The following is a 5,932-nucleotide window of genomic DNA, read 5'->3' on the forward strand; positions in this document are numbered from 1 at the left end:
GGCAGGTGGAGATTCTCTCTGGAGGCAGGCAGTTCCTTGATCATGAGTTTTGAGAGAGATCAAGTTTCAGATGGTTCAGCTCTTCTCTCTCTGAGTCTTCCTCAAGGCTGCTGCTCCCTCCTCCTCCTGGGCAGTCTATAACTTCTACAGCCCTTATGACCTCATTTACCTGGTCCAATGGAGGCCAGCACCTGTTGGCTGTCAGCCAACCAATTTGAAATGCATCACTAGTTGCTGGGCAGACTGGCAGTTCCTAGCTCCCCAGGTAGCCCATGCCCCTCACCCAGGTATGTGATGCCAGTCACGTAGGCAGAGGTAGCAGGTTTCCCCCCTCCCTCAGGAATGTATCCAGCTCAGGTTACCTAAAGAGATAGGGTAAGGTGTGTATCCTCTGTTGGGCCCATCCTAACCAAATTGTCACAGAGCTGAGTTTTTGGGGAGAAACAGAGGTGGGCTTCTGTCATACTTCCCCCCCTCCTTTAAAAGCTTGGACACATGGCTTTACAGAGCTATGGGTAAAAGCGTGTTTCATTTGGAAGGGTCACCTTTCACACCTAAAGAGAGATTACACAACACGTAAGACTGGTCATAACAATAATACACATAGAACATGAAAACACATTGGGGAGCTCCCATGTCAGACCTTTCTCAGGTGGGCCCGAGTCCATCTGACCCACTACCCACAGTCCTTTCATGACAGTGCATCTGCAATCACATTCTGGCTTCCATTGATGTGTTCGACGGTGAAGTTGAACTCCTGAAGCTGCCAGGCCCATTGTTAAAGCTTGGCATTGGTGTTTTGCATTGTCTGCAACCATTGCAGTAGGGCATGGTCTGATAGGACAGTTAACTGCTGCCCCCACAAATAGGGCCTCAGCTTATTCAGTACTCAGATGATTGCCAAACACTCCTTCTCGATAGATGATAGGTTCTGCTCCCGAGGGATTAACTTCCAGCTTAGGTACACCATGGGGTGCCGTGTCTCTTGGTGCTCTTTTAAGAGTACAGCTCCTAGTCCTGAGTTGGAGGCATCAGTGGCTACGTAGAAGGGTTTATCATGGACCGGTGCCTTCAGAATCAGTTGTTTGATCAGGGCAGCCTTTAGGGTGTCAAATGCTTCTTGGCACCCCTGCTTTCAGACCACTGGATCAGGGCTGCCCTTCTTGGTCAGCTCATGTAGGGGAGCTGCTGTCACTTCAAATCCAGGGACAAACCACCTGTAATATCCAGCCAGGCCAAGGAAGGCTCTGACTTGCTTCTTGGTTTATGGAGGCGGCCAGTCTCTAATGGATTTGATCTTGTCCCACAAGGTAGTAATATGACCTCCACCCATACAATGTCTCAAATATACCACTTCAGATAGTGCCTACTGGCATGTTTTGGCTTTCACAGTAAGACCAGCTTGCATAATCTTGCCTAACACCATGGTCAGATGAATCAGATGTGATTCAAAGTCCTGACTGAAGATGGCGATGTAATCGATGTAAGCCATGGCAAACTGCTCCCATCCTTGTAACAGGTTATTAATCAGTCTTTGAAAAGATGCGGGAGAGTTGCGCATACCAAAAGGTAAAACTGTAAACTCATATAGTCCCACAGGTGTGGTAAAGGCAGACTTGGCTATGGCATCTGGATCCAGTGTCATTTGCCAGAATCCTTTGGACAGATACAGAGTAGAGATAACCTTGGCTGGCCCCAGGCAATCAAGTAAAGAGTCCATCCTGGGCATACGGTAAGTGTCAGGGGTGGTAATTGCATTCAGCTTCCGGTAGTCCACATAGAACCGGATGGACCCTTCCTGCTTCCAGATGAGTACCACCGGGCTGGCCCAGGGACTCATTGAAGGCTGGATTACCCCTAACCCTTTCATCTCTGTGGTCTCTCGCGTTATTTCTTGCCTCACCTTCTCATTAATTGGGTACGGTCTGGATTGGATAGGGTGATGGCTGACTGTGTCTATAGAGGGTCGTTTTACCTGGTTTGAGAACACTGTCTCAAAGTCTTTGAGTGCTGTGAGCAGCTTGTCCTGGGAGGGCAGATGGTCTGGCAGGCAGAGTTCCTCTATTCCTGCCTCTCCATCCCTGTCACCATACATGACCAACTCCTCTGGATCCTCAGGTGATCCTTCTATTGAGGAAATCCAGAATACCGCTTCACTTCTATTAAAAGGTTTAAGCATGTTCACATGAACTATCTTAGGCTTTTTCCCCACTCCTGGCCACTACATAGGTCACGTGTCATCCAGCTTGTCCAGGATGACATGAGGACCTTCCCAAGCTGCTTGCAGCTTGTCTGTTTTCAGTGGCAAGAAAACCATGACTTTATCATCTCATTCAAAGGTACTTAAGTGAGCCTTTTCATCATACCAGGCACTTTGCTTCTCCTGGGCCTGGGAGTCATGTCAGTTAGCTTCTGACAAAAGCTGAGCATGTATTCTACCATGGAGGTCATAGTGGAAGAGATTTTCCCTTCCCACTCTTCTCTCACCAAATTGAGAGGACCTCTAACTCACCTTCCAAATATCAATGCAAAGGGCGAGAACTCAGTGGACTCCTGGGGCATTTCCTAGTAGGCAAAAAGCAAACGTGGAAGTTTCTCATCCCAGTCATTTGGGTTAGAATCCACATAGGCCACATGGGCTTACCTTTCAAGGTCCCATTGAACCTTTCTATGAGCCCATTTGTCTGAGGGTGGTAGGCTGTGGTCTTGAGGTGTTCTTGGGGTCAAAAAAACCTGCGCAAAACAAAAGTGGAGTGGCTTACGCAGGGGCCATGCATGCTGCCCAAAACTGGATCCTGGCTGCCCAGAGCCATGCTTCAGCTGCTGGCCAGGCTCTGAGCAGCAGGATCACCACTGCTGCACCTCCAGGAGGCCCCCAGGTCCCAAGTAAGCCCCAGGTGTGCCTCATGTCAGAAGGCATGCGGCACAGGTTTTCCCTGGGGACAAGTAGCAGTGGCACAAGGTGAGCTGCTGCTTTTTGTCCCTGGGGAAACAAACGTCCATGTTCATGTAGACATGGCCAGCCAGTCTGATAGAAAGGCACACATGTTACAAACCCAACCTTATTGGCCATTGCAGAAGAGGGTTCAAAATGAGAAGGAGATGGAACTCCTGAGGCTGTGATTCAAGCAAGCACTCAGGCACATGCTGAAGTCCTACTGATTTAAAGTTAATAGTCTCCATTGCCCTCAGTGGGCTCTGGACCAGGGCCTTACTCCTCAAAGTAATCCATTCATATTAAGCTTAAGGCACACTGGCAAAACAAGATGGGGATGCTATTGTCACTTGTATACCTTTTCCATGGATAAGCAAGTGCTTCAGACTCTACACTGCTGAGTTGGTGATCTCCATAAATTCATTATTACATTTAAAAAAATGTGCTGCTTTAAACTGAAGCCTTCATTTCATATCCATTTTAGAGATGAGGTAATAAAAGATTAAATGTCTGGATGAGGAGCTTGCATCAACTTGTCCTTGCCTTTTAGGAGTGGAAAATAAAATAAGTCATAAAAATGAAAGTCCTCAGGTGGAGTTGCTTAATGACCTTGGAGGTCTTTAAGAGGAGACTAGACAAGCACCTGGCTGGGGTCACGTGACCCCAGCACTGTTCTATCCAGGGCAGGGGGTTGGACTTGATGATCTACTAAGGTCCCTTCCGACTCTAAAAATCTATTAAATCTATGAAATCACTTGAAAAATTGCCTTCCAGCTGCTAAGGAAAGCTGTCTTTAAAATAGGGGCTGCAAGTGTTGACAAAAAAAAAAAGAAAGAAAAAAAGAGAGATCTCTTTTCCTTTAGCTCCCTTTTAGATCCCCAACAAAAGACCTGCATGGTGGTACGCATCTTGGTACAGCTCCAGAAGTGTAGTTTAAGGTTTGCTCCAAACTCTTGCTGAAAGCCGCCTTCCACTCAGCAAAGAAGTAAATGGATATCTAATCATTCAGGCTGGGGAAACAAAGGAAGCTAGTTCTGATGCTATTCACATCACTCCCTCATGTGCTATTGGCTAGAAAAAACTGGTGTGCCTTACTCAGGGCAGCCTGATGCGCCACTTGCCTCTAGCAGATCTTTGCCCTTTTGACTGCTACAGTACCTGACTAATTTCCATGTAGTTTTAATTGGTGATAGAAGTCTCATATGGACTCCACCGAGCCTCTGATCTATACTCCTTTTGGGTGTTACCTCAAGATGAGTTTGAGCTAAGATTTTCCTTTCCTGGGTGGGAGAAATGGAAACATGTTAACATTTTGAATGTAATTTTAGTTGCAGTGGGGATACAATTAAGTTCTGTAGCATTTGCTAAAAGTACTGGGTGTTTTGTTGATAATTATTGTGGCAATGTGGGAGTTCCCCAACCAGCCACAGTTCTGGTCTCCCACTGCCTCTGGGCATGCCACCCACCTATCTCATCTGCCATGCCTTGCTGTTAAGTAATTACGATCTTAATAGGCGGGAGGCTGCCCTTTCTGGGCCATGGTGTCTAGAGCCTTGAGTATATGCTCCTACCTTCCCTTACGTTCCCCATGCCTTGCAGATGTTTCTAACAACTATATAAAGCTCTGGCCCGAGGTCAGGTCCAACTCATTACAGTATTAGGCCTCTCATGATGTGCCCTGTTCTGGGCCACACTCACACCGCCTCCCTCTCACTAAGGCCTTTCACACTCCACTGTGTCTCACATGGTCTCTCTCATACTGCCCTTGCTGGGCCTCGCTCATACCATCCCTCCTTTTCCCTGGGTCCACACTCACTCTGCTCTATCCTGAAGGGTCCTCGGGCTTGATTCCCTTCACTTCCTGGCCAGCAATCATGCAGCCTTTTGGGCATCTCCCGCTGCCATCATCTGAATGAGCACTGGGTGATTCACAAAATATTGTGCAGACTCGTAGCAATTATGTATTTCTGTAAATATTTTCTTGGCCTATATCTATGTCCTACATGTGTGGAAGAGTGAGTGGGTGTATGTTAGTGGAAAGCAGGTCATGGGAATAAAACTGTGAATGCTGTTCATGTCTACTACTATTTTGCCTCCCTTTAATGTGTTCTGGAATAAAAGTTCCCCAAAATCAGTGTTATTATTGATGCCATGAAATATAGAATTCCCTGAAGCAAATTTTCAGGCAAAATAAATCAGTCCCTTGAGCTAATTAACTAAAGTAAAACAAAGCAAATAAATACAGTCTTCTGAAACTGGAAAGAAATGAATATGCTTGATAGGAAAAAGAAAAGAAAATGAGCCCCTAAAACTTTATGATGGGCTCCTTCAAAAATGTACACAGAAAGGAAAAAAATCCTAAAACAAATGAGAAACAAAGCAAACTCCAAACTAGATGATCTCCACCCTAGAGTACTAAAGGAATTGGCTGAGGTCATTGCAGGACCCCTGGCACGGCTTTACAAGCACTTATGGTACTCTGGTGTGGTGCCAGAGGACCGGAAGGGGGCCAACGTGGTTCCCATCTTCAAAAAGGGGAAGAAGGAGGACCCGGGAAACTATAGGCCAGTTAGTCTTACCTTGATCCTAGGCAAGCTGTTTAAGAAAATTATGCTGGCACACATCCACGAGGGGCCAGCAGGGGATTTCATGCTTAGGGGCAACCAACACGGCTTCATCAGCGGCAGGTCCTGTCAGACGAACCTGGTGGCCTTCTACGACCAGGTCACCAAATCCTTAGATGCAGGTGTTGCAGTGGACATAGTCTTCCTGGACTTTCGGAAGGCCTTTGACACTGTCTCTCACCCTGTTCTCATTAAGAAACTGGGGGACTGTGGTGTCGACACCCACACAGTCAATTGGGTCACCAACTGGCTGGAGGGCTGCACCCAGAGAGTGGTGGCGGATGGGTCATTTTTAACCTGGAGAGATGTGGGCAGTGGGGTTCCGCAGGGCTCAGTCCTCGGGCCCTCACTGTTCAACATCTTCCTCAGTGAC

The sequence above is a fragment of the Gavialis gangeticus genome, unplaced genomic scaffold, assembly GCF_001723915.1.
Source record: "Gavialis gangeticus isolate Ggan-Ray unplaced genomic scaffold, GavGan_comp1, whole genome shotgun sequence".
NCBI lineage: Eukaryota > Metazoa > Chordata > Crocodylia > Gavialidae > Gavialis > Gavialis gangeticus.